General features: G+C 34.1%; 1 long non-coding RNA gene across 1 annotated transcript in view; it reads right to left on the bottom strand.

Annotated features, from left to right (window-relative positions):
* The window catches only part of LOC131509596 (uncharacterized), a 161,137-nt gene extending 146,596 nt beyond the window's left edge, over positions 1-14,541 (bottom strand). The window contains exon 1 of the long non-coding RNA XR_009260601.1: positions 14,413-14,541. This is a non-coding gene — a long non-coding RNA (uncharacterized LOC131509596). The remainder of the gene's footprint in view (positions 1-14,412) is intronic.
* Positions 14,542-18,941: the final 4,400 nt, after the last annotated feature.

Genomic DNA, 18,941 nt, shown 5'->3' with positions numbered 1-18,941 from the left:
GGCCATCTATTTCTGGGCTCCCTATCCTGTTCCATTGATATATATGTCTGTTTTTTTTTTTTTTAATCAGTACCACATTATCTTGATTACTGTAGTAAGTCATGAAGTCAAGTAATGTCAGTCCTCCAACTTTGTTCTCCTTCAAAATTGTGATGGGCATTCTGGGTCTTTTGCCTCTCCAAATAGACCACAATATCAATTTGTCATTATCTACAAAATAATTCGCTGGGATTTTGATTTGGATTGCACTGAATCTATAGATCACATTGGGAAGAACTGATGCCTTTAAAATATTGAGTCTTCCTGCCCAAGAACATGGAATATCTCTCTATTTATTTAGTTATGTGATTTACTTCATCAGTGTTTTGTAGCTGTCCTCATATAGATATATCTTGTACTTATTTTATTAGATTTATACCCACGTATTTTATATTAGTGGGTACTAATTTAAATAATACTGTATTTTTAATTTTAAATTTCACTTGTTCATTGATGGTACATAAAAAAAAAACATTGAGTTTGTATATTAATGTGGTATCCTACAATTTTACTATATAATTCCTTATTAGATCCAGGAATGATTTTGGTTGACACTTTCAGATTTTCTAAATAGATGATCATGTCACCTACAAACAACGACAGCTTTATTTCTTCCTTCTCAATTTGTATACTTTAATTTCACCTTCTTACCTTATTGCATTAGCTTGGGCCTCTTGCATGATGTTGAAAAGTAGTGGTGAAGGGGCCATCTTTGCCTTGTACCTGATCTTCATGAGCAAACTTTGAGTTTCTCACAATTTTCATAATTAATACAGTTGCCTGTATGTTTTTTTATAGATAATCTTTACCAAGCTAAGTAACTTCCCTTCTATTTCTAGTTTACAGTAAGTTTTTTTCAGAAATGAGTTCTGGAGTTTATCAAATGCTTTTTCTGCATCTATCAATATGATCATGTAATTTTTATTTTTTAGTCTGCTGATGTGATAGATTACATTAATTGATTTTCAAAAGTTGAAACAGCCTTGCATACCTGAGATAAATCCCAAATGATTATGGTATATAATTCTTCTTGTATATTGTTAGATTATATTTGGTAATATTTTGTTGAGAATTTTTCATCCATGTTCATGAGATACATTGATCTGTAGTTTTCTTTTCTTGTAATGACTTTGCCTGGTTTTGATATTAGGGTAATGCTGGTCTATAAAATGAGTTACGAAGTAGTCCCTGTGTTTCTATCCTCTGAAAGATATTGTATAGAATTCATATAATTTCTTCTTTAAATATTTGATAGATTCACCAGTGAACACATCTGGGCCTGATATTATGTTTTGAAAGATTGTTAATTATTGATTCAATTTCTTCAGTAGATGTAGGCCTAGCCAGATTGTCTATTTCTTTTTGTGTGACATTCGGCAGATAGTGTCTTTCAAGTAATGTGTCCATTTCATCTAGGTTATCAATTTGTGGGCAGAGAATTGCTCATAGTGTCCCTTATTGTCTTTATAATATCCATAGAGTCTGTAGTGCTATCTCCTCTTTCATTTCTGATATTAGTATTTTGTGTCCCCTCTCTTTTTTCTTTGTTAAACTGGCTACAGATTTATTGATTTTATTAATATTTGAAAAGAAGCTTTTGGTTTCACTGATTTTTTCTATTGATTTCTTATTTTCAGGTTCATCAACTTATGTTCTAATTCTTATTACTTATATATTTTTTGCTTATTTTAGATTTAATTTGCTCTTTTCAGTTGCCTAAGGTGGAAATTTTGATTGTTTCTTTCACAACTTTCTTCTTTTCTAATACATGCATTCAATGTTATAATTTCCCTCTAAGTACTGCTTTTGCTACATTTCACAAGTTTTTTTTTTTTTTTTTATGGTTATGTATTTTTGAGAGAGAGACAGAGGGAGAGAGAGAGAGAGCAGGAGCAGGGGAGGGGCAGAGAGAGAGGGAGACACAGAATGTGAGCACTCTCCAGGCTCTGAGCTGTCAGCACAGAGCCTGATGAGAGGCTGGAACCCACAAACCATAAGATCATGACCCGAGCCAAAGTCAGATGCTTAACTGACTGAGCCACCCAGGTGCTCCACATTTCACAAATTTTTATAAATTGTGTTTTCATGTTAATTTAATTCAAAATACTTTTTAATTTTATCTTGAGATTTCCTCTCTGACCTGTATGCTATTTGAAGCATGTTGTTAACCTCCATGTATTCTGGAATTTTCAAGTTAACTTTCTGTTATTGATTTCTGATAGTTACATTCCCTTGTGGTTTGAGAAAAGAAACTATTATACTTATTCTTGTAAATTTGTTAAGATGTGTTTCATAGCCCTGAATGTAATCTGTCTTGGTGAGTGTTCCATGTGAGTTTAAGAAGAAGGTGTATTCTGCTGCTGTTGGATGACATATTCTCTAGATGTCAATTGTATGCTGTTGATTGATATTATTAAGTTCAACAGTCCACACAAATTTTCTGCCTCCTGTATCTATCTGTTTTTTGACAGAGGGATATAGAAACCTCCAATTATGATAGTGGATCTCTCTCTCTCTCTCTCTCTCTCTCACTCTCTCTGCAATTCTTTTAGCTTTTGCTTCACATAGTTTGACACTCTTGTTAGGTGCATACAAAGTAAGGATTGTTATGTCTTCTTGGAAGTGACACCCTTATTATTATGATGAGTCCTTCTTTATCCTCAATAACTTCCGTTCCTTTGAAGTCTGCTCCGTCTGAAATTAATATAACTACTCCTGCTTTCTTTTGATTAGTGTTAGCATAGTATCACTTTTAACTGGATTAGCATCCAATCACTTTTAATCTACATTTGTCTTCATATTTAACGTGGTTTTCCTGTAGACAAAATATATTCAGATCATGTTTTGATCCACTCTGACAATCAGTGTGTTAACTGATGTGACCACTGACATTTAAAGTGATTCGTGACAGATTTGGATTAATATCCATCATAGCCATTAGTGTTTTCTATGTATTGCTCTTATTCTTTGTTTCTGTTTTTGTGTGCCACTTGTTTTCTACCTTTTGTCATTTTCATTGAGCATTTTACATGATGCCATTTTATTTTCTTTCTAAGCAAATCAATTATACCTTTTTTTCTTTTTTTACTTTTTTTAGTAGTTTTTCCTCAATTCACAATATACAATACAACTAATCCAAGTCCACTTTCAAATAACACTATACGCTTCACAGGTATGTGAATAGCTTATAGTAACAAAATAATCCCAATTATTCTCTCCTCCCTTGTATCTCAGTCTTTTAGTGAGTCTATGGTTCTGGACTATGAACTTCACAAGCGTGTGTCTGTTTTGTTCTGTTTTGTTTTGTTTTTTTCCTCTACCCCTTTGATGGAACAAGATAATATAGTAGGCTGGAGTTTTGTATTTCCCTTCCCCCAGGTCAGTCAGTATCTAATAATACCCTAGCAGGTTAGGTTCTGGTTTACTAGTTTCCCCAAAGGCAGGCCTTGTTAAGAAGAACAGTGTGCTCTGTCCTATTGCAAAATGATTTCTTTTTTCTTTTCTCCTGCTGGAAGTTTGCAGGAATTTTTCGTTGCTATTTACTGCGAGGACCTGGTTTAGCTCTGGATGTACATCTCACAATATTGAGGTTTCCATGAGTTTTTAACTCTCAGACTTGCCCAAACTGCATCGCCGATAATTTGTCAGCTCAGGTTTTCCTGCCCTTACACTATTTCTCAGGTTAACCTCCTTCAATAACCTGTGACTTCATGTATTTGTCTTCCTGTATTTGTCTAACTGTCTCTCTAATCTTAGGGGCAGAAGTTTGCCCTGTGTCCTCCCCTCTCTTACAGATGCAAGAAGAGTTGTTGATTTTTTAGTCTGTTCAGGTTTTTATTTCTTATTAGGATGGAGTGGTTCATTCTAAGCTCCTTACATGTGAAACATAAATGATTTTTGAATATAATTATAATGATTATTATTTGCACATGATATGATTGCCTATAAATACTCCATACATTTAATAAGAGAATATATCCATTTTAGAAAAAAAATGTTGCATAATATATTTCAAGTATTTATAAAGGAAATTTCTTGAGTAAGAAGTAAAACCCTTGAACTTTAAATATATATATATATATATATATGTGTATATATATATATATATACACACACACACACACACACACATACATACACTAGGCTACATTAAAATAAATAGTTTTAGTATATCTAGTAGTACCATAAATAAAATCAAGAAAATTAGCCCAATGCTGGAATAATACAACTGACACATACATAACCAATAAGGAATTGGTATCTAGAATATAAAAAGAATATCTAAAAGTCATAAATACATAAATATCTAAAGTAAAATATGGATGCAAGTAAAACATGAAAATGCAATTAACACAGAAGAAATACAAATGAAAAATAACCATATTAAAAATGCTTAAATTCACTTATGTTAGGGAAATTCAAACTAAAGACACAATTACTTGGTACTTAAGAATGCAAAAATTTAAAAAGTATGACCATAATAAGGATTAACAATACTCTTTTGATGCTGTTAGAGCATAAAACTAGAATCACGAACCTGGAGAAAAAATTAACACAACCTGGTGAATATACAGATACAAGACTTTCTTGGTAATTACTATGCTATTTTCACAAATTAATAGTAACATGTGCCCCTGTACATAATTCAACATGAACATGAATATCCAAAATAGCTTTGGGGGCACTTGAGTGGCTCATTTAATTGAGCCTCGACTCTTGATTTCGGCTTGGGTCATGGTCTCATGGTTGGTGGGTTTGAACCCCATGTCAGGCTCTGTGCTAACTGCATGGAGCCTGCTTTGGGTTCTCTCTCTTCTTCTCTCTCTGCCCCTCCCCTGCTTGTGTTCTCTATGTCTCTCAAAATAAATAAGTACACTTCGAAACAAAACAAAACAAAAACAAAGTAGCTTTGTTTGTAATACCAAAAAATAAAACAAACAAACAAACAAACAAAAGAACTGAAGACAATGAAACTCATATTAATAGAAGAAAGGACAAGTAGAATAATATACAGCAATAAAATGAATGAAAATGAATGAAAAACGAATGAAAACCATAGGCCTCAATATGATAAATCTCATAAATAATAACTGAGCTAAAAATTAAGTTTAGAAAAATAATGTGACATCATTTGAGTCTATATTAAAAAGAAAAATAGTACTTTCTCATTAAAGGAGAGATAAAACTATGTACACTACTTCAGATTGGATAACTGCAAACATAATTCTGTACTACCTGTAGATATATATCCCTGTCCTTAAAAGTATGAAAGACATGCATTTAAAAAGGAATCATCAAGTTCTAATAAGTAAATACCAGCTGAATGGAAGGAGGATAAGATCATGGTGGTGCTCTCCTACAGACTAAATTTTTGTGCCTCCCCGCATTCTTATGGAAACCTAATCCCCTATGTGATAACATCAGGAGGTTCACCCTTTGAGAGATCATGAGGACTGAGCCCTCCTGAATGGAATTAGTGCTCTTTTGAAAGATTTCCCAGAGAGCTCCTTTGCCTCTCCCACTGCATGAAGAAACAATGAAAAGATTTCTCTCTTATGAACCAGGAATTGGTTTCTCATCAGACACTGAGTCTGCAGACACCTTGCTCTTTGTCTTAGCTCCAGAACTGTGAGAAATAAATGTTTGATGTTATTAGCCACCCAGTGTGTGGTATTTTGTTATAGCAGCCTGAAAAGACTAAGACAGTTTCACATATTCTTCAACTGTGGTAACAAGTTTGTTTTTCAAAGGAAGTGGAAAGGCACAGGTGTTTGTTGTATCATTCACTGTATTTTTCAATACAGGAAAGCAAGGGTTGAGGAATGTTTAAATCGGGTTGAGACACACTAGCATTAAACCAAGAATTTCTCATTGAAGGCTTGTAAGGAATTGAAATGGGAATAACTTTTTCAGTATGTGATTTACTGCTATCTAATGCCGTTGCCATGTAACAGCTAAAATCACCTTGAGACTTGTAACTCATCCAATATCCCCATAATCTGGGAAACAATAGTGTGGATACAAGACTCAGAAGACCTAGGTCCTCTCCTCAATTCTATCATTACTAGATGTGTGATTTTGAGGCAAATCCTTTCTCTGCTCCGTGTCATTTTTTCCATCTATAAAATGAACTCTTATAGGTCCTTCATACTCTACAATAATAGAACTTTCTGATATTAAATTTAAGTCACTTACAGACTTCAGAAATTACCCTTTCAGAAAAGTGTTTTTAATGGGAAGAAAGTACAGATTTTTGGGAAAGAAAGGTCTAGCCATGAGGCCTGGATTCTCAGTCTTTTGTCCTCTCTGGTAGGGCTTATTCTGTTTCTCTTGTTAAGAATATGAGAGACACAGAGAAGAGAAACATAGTGAAGTCTAACAGAAGAAAGGCAGAGAACAGCAGCAAAGAGAAACCCAGCAGGGTAGAGATGGGTGCTCCGAGGATATTAGTGGGGGACAAGTTCTGGAATCAGCAAAGTTGGCTTTGAATCCTAGATCTCTATACACAAAAGTACATGGTCTTAATGCAAGCTACCTAATCCTCAATGCATCCATTTTCTCAAATAGTCATTGAGAATCTAATACTTAGTGTACAAAACTGTTGTGAAGATTAAGTAAATCAAAAGATAAGCTAGGTTAAAAATGTCTTCTTTGGTCCCTTTATGAGGTATATATACTGGTATGCCCTGAACTGAGGAATTTTTACCTCTATTGTACTGTCAGTTCTAGCAAATTGATTCTTCCTTCTCATTTGTTGTGAGAATCAGGCTTAGAGCAGGTACAGAAGACACTGCTCTTATTAATATTGTTTTTAATAACCCATAATATAATAGTGATACCAATTAATAAGGTTGAGCAGAAAAATAAATCCTAGAATGTGGTGAGTTGTGTGGGGTGCAATAAATGTTGAAAGAAAACAAATTAGGCTTTTAAATTTACATTAAAATCGAGAAGATAAACAACAAAAATGAGAGAGTAGATTGGACTGGTGCTTAAGACTGATGATAAAAGATTATTAAATAAATTAGAATGAGGCTATTAAATCACATCATTATGTTTTGGTTATCTGAGAATGATAATAGTTGTTACACTGTAAGTTACAGAACTAATATTGGAAAGAAAGAATTTACATTCTAGGTAGTTGAGACTGAAAGAGAGGAATTATACTTCTCTATGTGTCCATATTTTTAATATGCTATGTTCCTGGAATAATTAAAAATAATCAGTTGTAATGTTACCTAAATCATGTATGTGTGTGTGTGTGTGTGTGTGTGTGTGTGTGTATATATATATATTTGAGAGAGAGAGCATGCAAACAAGGGAAAGGGGTAAAGGGAAAGAGAGAATCTTACAAAGGCTCCATGCTGAGCATGGAGCTTGACACTAGGCTTGATCCCACAACCCTGGGATTATGGCCAAGCCAAAATCGAGAGTCATATGCTAAACTCATTGAGCCACCCAGGTGCCCTGTTTCTTTTGAAAATTAAATGAAATAATATATGTAAAGTTTTGAAAGAGTTCTAACATTCATATTAGTTCCAATAATAAAGAGAACCTAGACATTCTCCCAAAGTCCCAAAAATCACAAGTAATTTATCTATAAAAGTTAGGATATCTGTAGTACTCACTTCATAAGGTTCCAGTGCAAATTAATGTTATATGTCAAGCATTTGGAATAGCACTGACATAATAACTCACTTGGTATTATTTTCCAGTATTTTAAATACAACTTATGAATCATTATCTATAATATCTGAGGAATCATGAAGAATGAGGTGAAGTATTTTTAGGTCAGAGTGTGTGTTAACCTTGTGATTCTTAAGAGGAAAAGATAAATTTGTTAAATATACACCAATGAATCTCATGTTAATATCCAGACCCAATTATGGAAATGTTTAGGTAAATGATGATTTGTGGACTTTTGGTATATTTGGCATTATAAAAGTTATGTAACTCTCAATTTTCACATAACTAGGCTTTCGTTAGCCTGTGGATGACATGACACAGTTGTTCTTTTGAGCACCTGGTAGTGGTTCAAGTTCGGTCTCTGAAGTCAGACCACATGATTCAAGTCCTTGCTCCACTGCCTTCTAAAAGCATTACTGCTAGTAAACAATGAAAATGTTAATCCCTCAGTTTCATCATTTGCAATATGAAAAAAATAAAGGTACAAACCATATTTTGGGGGGTGAGATTTAGTAGAGGGCCTGGTATGTCATAAGTACCCAGCAGGTATTAGTTTGTATTATTACTCTTCAGAATTATTATAAAATATTTTGATAAAGTTCCTCTAGATTTCTGAGGATGGACTGGGTGTGACATTTTTTTATTTTGGTATTCTTAAGTCTTTTTTGCTTCTAATTAATTACACATTACTCTGAGGTAGAGCTCTTATTTTCCTTCCTGTCCATTTTGTGTGTTCATCACAAACATATATGAATAGATTTCAAAAACCTAGTTTTAAACAGAGATGGTCAGGTGGTCACCAAATGTGACTGTACAGATCTGATGCTAAAGACAAATTTCATTTCATCCATTGTCTGCTTAAATTTACGATTGAATCAAAACTAGTTATTCAACTATAATCACAGAACTTCAAGGTCCTAAATACCATTTCAAAACTTGTCTTTACAAAATTCAAATGTAATTCTATGTGATTTAAATTCTATGGTGTTTCCTCCCAGTTCACCACTTGAAAAAACACCTTTATATAAAGGAGCAATAGTCCAGCCAGCAAGTATTTGAGGCTTGTACTGGAATGCAGCTAAGACTGCAGTTTCTAACATGTTTAGATGACAATAGAAATTATCATCTATCTGGATAATTCAGAAACTGGGAAAATTACACTGGGATAACATATGTACACTAAAGCAATCTCCAGAAAAGCAGGAGATATGCTAACCTTAATGTTGTGTTCAACCATAACAATAACACCTAGAAGTTTATGATATAATTGTCTAAGAAGCCCAGAGGTAGTGACTGCTTTCAATTTTTTTCGATACAACTAAGATAACCTCCCAAACAAAATACTTTTATATTTTTTCCACTTTTATATTTACCTTTTGGTAGCCTGCTGGGTGACTAAATCAAGAACTTTTTCTCAGAAGCGAATCAAAATTGCTATGTGTGAATTTTTAATTTTCCAGTTCCAAAGCTTAGAAGAACCAATAAGCATACAATCAATTTTAATTTAAATTGAAACCCACTGCTATATTTACTGTAGATGGTCTTTCAGGGAACTGAATCTAATATAATTTCTTCACTTATCTAATCATATTGAAGGGATGTTTTGGCCAACCTGTTACAAGGAGAATACATAATGAAATAGGAAGAGATGATGTTATGTTTTACGATGTTTCATATTGTTCTGTTATTCTTCGATTGTGAGAAGTAGTGAGTCATTTGGATTAAACATGTCAGAGTGTGTAATGACTGCTGATAACAGTAGGAAAAAAGAAAAAAAAGCACCTGACATTGTGGCTATGAATGGAGGCATAGAGAACTGTGGGAGAGTTGTTACATAACCCCACATGCAGTGTACTTACTGCCCAGCTTTCGGGGGCATTATCAAATAAAGTATAATGTGAAGCCCCTGCCCCGCCATGAAGTATGAATATGATACGGTATCTCTATATCCATGCTCTAACAAACTGTTTCAATAGGAAGCCAGAAAATATGTTATCCTTTTGTACTTAAGTGTGTCCTAGAGCCTTTCAGCAATAAAGTACTATACTTTATAATACTTAAAATACTATAAAGAGAGGCTCAATCTCAAAACTCCAAAAACTTTGAAACGTTTCTAATAGAACGATTGGGTAACCTATCATTTAGAAAGAAATGATAGATGAATCAATAGATAGATAGAGACCTAGAATAAATGATGGTGGTTCTCAGCGCTTGTCATCATTGCTCACTAGATGGAGAGTAGGATTGAAAGTGTATACCTCAATGACTACATATACAATCACAGAGTCATAATTCTGTTTCCTTCCCTGATTTGCTATGTACTTGTCCACAAATCACATACCTTGTAAATTTGATCATTTTCACACTGGGATTAACTGGTAATACACATAAAATGACAAAGCTATATTCATAAAATACTTCATTTATTTGAACATTTACTTTATCTGTGCACTTTGCACTTTTATACAAGAACAAAATTCTATGGAAACATTTAACTTCTTTGGAAAATAAACTTTAATTAAAAAAAAAGGAGGATGGGGCACCTGGTTGGCTCAGTCAGTTAAGCACCTGACACTTGATGGCTCAGGTCATGATCTCACAGTGGTAAGATTGAGCTCACACTAGGCTCCTCGCTGAGTGCAGGGCCTGCTTGGGATTCTCTCCCCCCCTCTACCTGCCCCCTCACTTTAGTGCCCTCTCTCTCTCTCTAAAAATAAAAAAATAATAATTTTAAAAGTAAAAATAGGGATATTAGGTTTAAATTAGCAACAGGCACAACTCTAAAACTACACAATGAGCTACATATCAGGCTACTTGTTTTACTCTTCTTAAAAATAATTTGAGTCACAAAAAGCTTGATTGAGGATTCTGTAATGAACCAATCTCAAGGGTTTCTACTCTTGAAATTCATCCAGAAATTCTCTGGCATTCCCATTTCACTCTGCCACAGTTTTAACATTCCTTATCAGAGTTTTCCCTCACCAAACATCTCAGGAAACACAGTGTAGGGGAATTAAGGTGCAGTATCTGGAGACCAGACCTAGAGCACTAAGGAAAAGGGATTTGGGAAGGGAAAGAAAGTCAGGGAAGGCTAGGGTAGATGTGAGCGCTATGTATATTTTGAATAGTTATCCTGTAATTATATTGTATTGTGGGTACACTTCATCTTGAGTTTGATATATTATTCCAGATGTTTTATTTTCAGGCAGGGCTTGTCTTAAGAAAAGTATTTCAGGGAATCTCTCTTACTCTATTCCTTTCTCCAAGTCTCATTAGGGAACTGGTTTCCAGTAACGGTGGAGTTTTGAAGAGGAAGCTGGGGATTTTTTTTCCCCATAAAGGATGTGAGGTGAGAGAAAATAGATGTTATAATTCAGCTTCTGTTATATTGCTTTTGTAGATATTGATGAAAAATGGATTTGTAGCAAACACAACTTCCTTTTTCTCTCTTTATGCTGTATAGTGGTGGGAAGGATGAGAATGAATTGGAAGGTGCTCTAAGAAAGCTTCTGAATAAATGTTACAATGTGAATGAAGCTCCAAATAATTAACTTAATTTTAGAAACAGTTAAAAAATGTACATACTGAGTGATTCTACTGATATAAAATTAGAGGCAATGCAATCTAACATACAGTATCAGAAAGCAGATCTGTGGTTTCCTGGGGACAGGGAAGAGTGTTAGGGAAGGAGAGAGAGAGGGATTACAAAGGGGCGGGATATATTTTGAGGGATGATGAGTATGTTAATTATAGTGGTTTTTTTGCCAATTTCACAGGCTTATACATGTATCAAAACTAATCAAATTGTACATTTTAAATTTATCTACTTTATTGTATGTCAATTTTATCTCAGTTCAGATAAAATACAAATATTAGGTACTAAGGGATTGAAAACAAATTAAAGAATAGTAGAAATAATTAACAAATACTTTATATGCCTGGCTTTTGAAATGTATGAAACGACCCAAACCAGAAAACTGACGCTTTTCTGTTATTCAAACACTGTTTCAAGACCTTTCACCCCCATCCCAACACCCCCAAGATATTGCTTCTCATATTAACATGAAAATACAAGTATTTACAACCAAAATCATACGGTAAATCACGTTATGAATTCAGTGGTTTAACTATGCTTTTAAAACAGTTTTTATATTTCATTTTAACATTTTAATGGCTGGTTTAACTAGTTTAAATTTATTACATATAATGATAATTGTGGATCTCTTATTATTCTACAAAATTGCTTCTACTTCTCTATCTCTTTAGCCTCTAAAATATACTCATAGAAAACCTATATTTTATTTACCTTTCTGCTATAGAACTTTTCTGTCAGACTTTCCCTAATCACATCTGAAAAGTATTTATAACTGGATTATCAATCAAATTTTGGTAACTTCAAAACTAAAAGCCACTGAGTAGAAAATCAAACTTGCTTCAGTGTCACTTCAAATTAGGCTATTAGTTTAAAGTTTCCTTCTATTGTTGTTCATATGCTTTTTTCTGTATGGTTTTTTAAAGTAATGTTTTGGAGCACAGTAGGAAAATCTTTTGTCATTTCTTAAATTTTTTTTTCAACGTTTTTTATTTATTTTTGGGACAGAGAGAGGCAGAGCATGAACGGGGGAGGGGCAGAGAGAGAGGGAGACACAGAATCGGAAACAGGCTCCAGGCTCCGAGCCATCAGCCCAGAGCCTGACGCGGGGCTCGAACTCACGGAGCGCGAGATCGTGACCTGGCTGAAGTGGGACACTTAACCGACTGCGCCACCCAGGCGCCCCTTTTGTCATTTCAATGTATCAGAAATAAATGTTTAAGTCGAATCATCCAAATATATAAACTTTTCATAGAAGAGGAGTGTGTGTGTGTGTTTGTGTATATAATTAAATTTTTTGCACTCTTGAATTTTGAATTTATTAGTAATGTATGGCTGGTGCTGTCCTTCCATTGGTTGCCATCAAGTCTAAAAGGGGCATTCAAACAATATTCTAAAAAGATATGAGAGGTATTGACTTAGAAACTTAGGACCCATTAAATCAAATGCCTTATTGTTTAGAGCAATTTGGTCCCCTGACCAGCAAGGTTAGCATTACCTGGAAATTTGTTAGAAATGCAAATTCTTGAGTTCCACCCTAGACCTACAAAACCTCTGTGCTTTAACTAACCATCCAAGTGATTTTGATTTGCAAACTTAGAGTCATTTTTCTAGAGGAACACCTTCACTGTCAATTTTTTTTTTCTTTTGGAAAAAAAATAGACAAGAAAATGGTAGCAATCTGTGGCAAAAATTAAGACTCTGGTCTCAATGGAGAACTCGTACCCACATGCATGTGTGCACTCACCCACACAGATCTTCACAATTACCAAATACAAAGTAAGAATCTTTTTAATGTTTGTTGCCAGGGGCAGGGACAATTACTTTCTCATTCAGGATTTGAACTTAATCATTGTTTGCCTTTGACATTTTAATAGATTAAACTTGAATGAGAATCTCGAAGCAGCAATTCCAAGAGTTCAGCCTAAAAGCATTCATCTCATTGGGAAGATATCTAAGCAACACAAAGATTGTCTCAGATGAAATACACAAAAAAGAAAACTTCCACCGCTTCAAATTTCGACAGTTCTTTTTCAACAATGCACGGTAAAAATGCAGAACACGGAGGTGAAACAATTGGAACTCATATCAGAATAGATCAGCATGTTGCAGAGACTGAGAAAATACTACAAGCTCCCAGCTGGGAAAACTTGTAATTGCAACCAGCCAGAACATTGATATAGAGATAGCAAAATTACTAACAAGGGAAAAAGAAAATTTAGGAGACAAATAGAGGAAGCGTTTTCCTATGTATGACAGGAACCCTAGTAAATATGACAAAGTGCTCGTCAAGAGCAGAATGTTGAACTGGCGTGAAGAAAATATAAAATTGATTACTACAATGACAAGCCACATAAAATGCCATAATAACAGCACAGGAACTCATTTCAAATAAAAGTGAAATAAAAACACTCTCCCAAATTAAGGGGGAAAATGTGAACAAAACTAAACTTCTTGCTTTGGGCAATTCTGTAACCATTGTCAAAAGCAATCAAGACTAATGGTAACATTATCATAACAGAAGAATGCTTATGGCTCTAGGGATTTCTTCAATATACACATCTATAGCCCCGGCTCCGGTAACTTCGGAAAAGCAGAAATCTAGGAGCTAATACCCCATTACAGTAGAATTTGAACAAAGCTATGTCATGAATTCATTTCTAAGCCAAGAAGTACCTCTGCCTTGATTCAGGCATACCAAAATACAGGAAGACAGAAATATACTTAGGTTAACATATTCAGGACATTATACATATTGATGTCAACTCAAAAATTTATCAGTGTAGTTGGTTATTACCCATGAAGTTTTGTTCTAAAGTCTGAGAATTAAAGGGATTGGGAAGACTCTAGATCTCATTTGCAATGGTTATCCCAGAAAAACTGTTCAGCTGCAAAAAAACAGCAGGCACTCTAAGTGATGCTAAATAAATAAACAAAAGTCTGGGGAATATGAGGACTCATATTATACTTAGAACCGTTTACTCTAACCAGCCAGACTCTTTTGGACAACACACCCATGTTAGAAGAAAACCATGGTACAGTTTCCAGGCAAAGGGTATGTAAAGCACTTTCAAAGTGCACAGAATAATACTCACCCATGATACGTGAGATAGTTCTTGTTGAGAGAGGTGCTCCTAGGGCTCAAAATTCTCCATGATTCAAAAACCAACAAATTGGGCAGTAGCCAGGAAATGAATAAGCACAACTGTGTGGGATCCTGGTGCCTCTGTAGAGAGAAGGCCTCTGTGAATTAAACTATGTTCTCCACTACCTTACCTTTTACACTATTATTCATGCTGCCCTCCACCCACATTTCTCTCTCACATTTGGTGCCTGTTTTGTTTTTTTTTTTTTTTTTTTTTTTTTAATTTTGTTTTGTTTTGGTGAGGCTATTCCATCTACTTTCCACAAGCATAAGAAAACAATCCACCACAATGGTTAGGTCTGCTGACATTTAAAGATACAAAATTCTAAATACAGGTTTATCTACAGGCAGTTAGATATTGTGAGGGTACAGAAAACCATTCTGCTATTGTTCATGATGTATCATTTTCTACCATTTACTTTTTTTAAACAATGCACATATGTTTGTAACTGAAATGAAATATTTTATGGTCACATTAAGTATTCAATATTCCTTCTCAACTTTATGAATCCATGTGATCTAAAAAAAAAAGTCCCGTGGTAAAGACTACTCAAAAACATTTTTTTGACAAAAAGCATAAGATAATATTAAAAGAAACAAATACACAGGAAAAAAATGTCCTTATCAAAATAATGTATTAAAATAAAACACATATATTTGTAATAAGATGTTGAGTATGATTAAATCTATTTTCATTCCTTAATGGTACTTTTGACTACCCATCTTTGCCTCTGAAATGAAGATACTTAGATTTTTTTTATAAATTTTTCTTAAATGTTTACTTATATTTGAGAGAAAGAGACGGTGTGTGAGTGGGGGAGGCGCAGAGAGACAGAAACAAAATCTGAAGCAGGCTCCAGGCTCTGAGCTGTCAGCACAGAGCCTGAGGTGGGGCTTGAACCCACAAGCCAGGAGAACATGACCTGAGCCAAAGTCCACGCTCAAATGACTGAGCCACCCCAGTGCCCCAAGATACTTAGATATTTTAGAAGATAATTTTGATGCCACAGATCTTTCCCCCCCAGTGTTCAATGTCTTTTTGTTTTTCTGGATTATAGTTTACTCCTTCCATATGCCACCATTTTTCTAAACACAGAGGAAGGAGAATATATATGAAAAACCAGGGCTCTCTATTCTGTTTTCTTCTCTCTCATAATTTCACATATTTGAAAGAGCTCAGTTCTTTCCCTGTTGACATTCATATGCATATAGTACCAACATTTTGGAATACTTGAGCTTCTTTCATTCATCCTGATACCCTATTAAATGATCTATTCCTTCTTCTTCCATCCAATTTAACCGCTTTGTGTATTGTCAACTCTGGGGTCCTCCAAAAAAAACAATGGATTTGGATGATAGCAGAGCTTTGGAGTCAGGCAGGAGATCTCCTCCTAATTATCTCAAACATAACCAATGTTCACTTCAAAAAGTTCAAACTATATGAGCCTCAGTTACCCATTCATAGACCAGAGTTAATGATAAAAATTTGTGAGAATTAGAGATGCTTCATTCCATACAGAGAAAAGAGAGAATGCATGAGTTAAAAATACCTGAGGAGCATTACAAAAACTGACAGTATTAAGTACAATGATACTTAAATATATTAAGAAGAAAGACTGGGAGACATGGGTGAAGTGGTATGCATTTATAAACAAAATTAAAAAAAAATTATAAAACTTTAAAAAAAAGTAATATGACACATGATATTATCTGACCACAATGAAATCCATTAGATATTAATAAAACGTGATAAAACAAACTAAGGGAAAATTTTGAGAACAACTCATTTAGTTGTTTGGGTCAAGGAAATAAAATCAGTGGTAGCTAAAAAATATTTAGAAACTGATGAAAATAATATCAAATATAAAATTAATAAAATATGAAAAATGTATAACTGCCAAGAAATTTTATAACTAAGGTAATTTCATTGAATAAGTTATGTTAAAAAGATAAAGTAATCTATCAGACAAAAAGCTTGAAGAATAGTAGTAGTAAAATAAATCCAAATGAATAAGATGTAGGAAACCATTAGGATGAATTTAGGAATTGCTACATTAAACAATTAAATATTAGCGATTAAAGACAGGTTTTACAAATGACTATGGACAAAGATACATAATACAATGACTCAACAAAGACTCACCAAGGTTCCCAAAGGGTATAAAATCTTAAACAGTAAATTCAAGGAGAAACAATATTTTGACCTATCAGCTTCAGATTCTTGGTGAAAATATAGCCTGATCCAAGAAAATTCCTGAAGTCCCTCTTGGTAAAACCAGAATAGCAATTAGTGTCCGACATATCTCCAGAAGAATGCCACCGAGTTCACCAATGAACTATAGAGTTTATCCCACAAAATATATAGTTTATGTATTGAAAATATATTATTTAAAATGTTGATATACTCTGGGGTGTCTGGGTGGCTCAGTCAGTTGAGTGTCTGACTTCGGCTCAGGTCATGATCTCATGGTTCATGGGTTCGTGCCTCGAGTCTCAGGGTCTGTTGCTGACAACTGGGAGCCTGAGCCTGCTTCAGATTCTGTATCTCCCTCTCTCTACCCCTCCCCCTCTCATGCTTTGTTTCTAAAATAAATAAACATTAATTTTTTTTAAATGACATACTCAAACAAGAGGAAAGACAGAAAATCACAAAGTAAGAAAGATGAATACATAAATCCAAAATACAGACAAAACCTTTTTTGTTCAAACTGTTTAAAATTACACAAAGCATGGGGCACCTGGGTGGCTCAGTCAGTTAAGCGACCAGCTCAGGTCATGATCTCATGGTTCATGAGTTTGAGCCCGGTGTTGGGACTGCAGCTGACAAGCACAGAACCTGCCCGGGATTCTCTCCCCCCACCTACCCCTCCCCCACTCACTCTCTCTGTCTCTCTCTCAAAAAAATACAGAAAGCACACTTAATAAAATCATAAATTCAAACAATAAGATGTATAGAATAAAAATCGATGCAAACATACCCCTTCACTTACCCTCTATCTACATCCTTATTCCAAATCTAAGAATGCATTCCAATGAAATAATTATGAGAATGTACAAAAATAAATCAAAAGAACAATAATGCTAAAAAAAAACCCCAAAAAATATATATGTGTATCTTACATAACAGTGCTAAAGAAGGATATTACTTTAAGACCTAGAGGAAGTGATATGATGCCTCTCGATTTTCAAAAACTATTTTATAACCATATCTTTTTATAAATTGATTTATACATTACTATAATAAATATACATAACCAAAACATGTAATTTTACTATATATAACAAAAACCATAAAATTTTATATATAACCGAAAACATAGCCAAAACATATATAACCAAAAACATAGAATTTTACTATATAGTTCTATATACCAATATAAATATACACACACACACACACACACACACACACACACAAACATATAGAACCAAATATATATAAGTATATATGTGTATGTATATGAATGTAACTGCATGAAGATAATCATACAAGGTAAGAGATTCAATGTCCCTGTCCTTCCTGGAGGGAAGAAAACCTCCTTATCTTTCAAGGTACCACAGAGATGTTCTGCTGCAGCTGACCCCTTCTTTCAGATCCTTTCAAAAAGCATTAAGTGGTGTGTGGGAGCCCAAGGAGTAGTGGGAAGTTGTTTATATTCACCAGAATACTCTGGAGTCTCTGGAAATGTTTGTGCCAGTCCACTGCCCCTTAAAGCAAGGAGTATCAAAACCAACACATTTTTAACCTTAGTTGAGGATAATGTAAATGTAGGTCACTTAGGGTAAACCTTCCTGGTGTTACAGCCACTAAGAACTTGGATTTCCTGCCTATATTAAATGTCAAATATCTAGGAATTTGTAAACAATAATAAAGAATTCATACAGCAAAATTCTACACAGATTTAAATGATATATTATCAAGCAATCTACAAATCAATGTATAAAAAGATATGGTCATTAAATAATTTTTTGAAAATCAAGAGGCATATCACCTCCTCTAGATCTTGAAGTAATAGCCTTCTTGATCACTGTTATGTAAGGTACACCTATCATCTCTAATTCCAGCCATCATTGAATTGCGGCTTTCAACTATGCTAAGAAATGATTAATGAGTCCCAGATTTGGTAATTTAGTCAGATTTTGGATTAGTGGTTTTTTTCTAACGATATTATTTTAGTTTTCACTTTATTTCCAAGGAGTATGATAAAAATTAAATGTTAATATTTGTGATTCACTTTACACAATAATCCTATTTCTGTATCAGTGGAGAAGGTGCATTTTGCCAAAAGGGAATTGCACTATTTGGTGCTTTATATACATACTTTCATTCAACTGACCAGACAGATTTTTGAGGAAAAAGTTATGCAATTTTAATCAGCTTACACATACGATTTAGCCATAAATTAAGAAGTCTAATTTTCTAAAGAAAGTGTTCTTAAATATGCAAACTGGACAAGAACAATGCTTTTTGATACAGTT

This window comes from Neofelis nebulosa, chromosome 1 (assembly GCF_028018385.1).
Source record: "Neofelis nebulosa isolate mNeoNeb1 chromosome 1, mNeoNeb1.pri, whole genome shotgun sequence".
Taxonomy (NCBI): domain Eukaryota; kingdom Metazoa; phylum Chordata; class Mammalia; order Carnivora; family Felidae; genus Neofelis; species Neofelis nebulosa.
The sequence above is the reverse complement of the archived record's forward strand: the minus strand, read 5'-3'. Positions and strand labels throughout refer to the sequence as shown.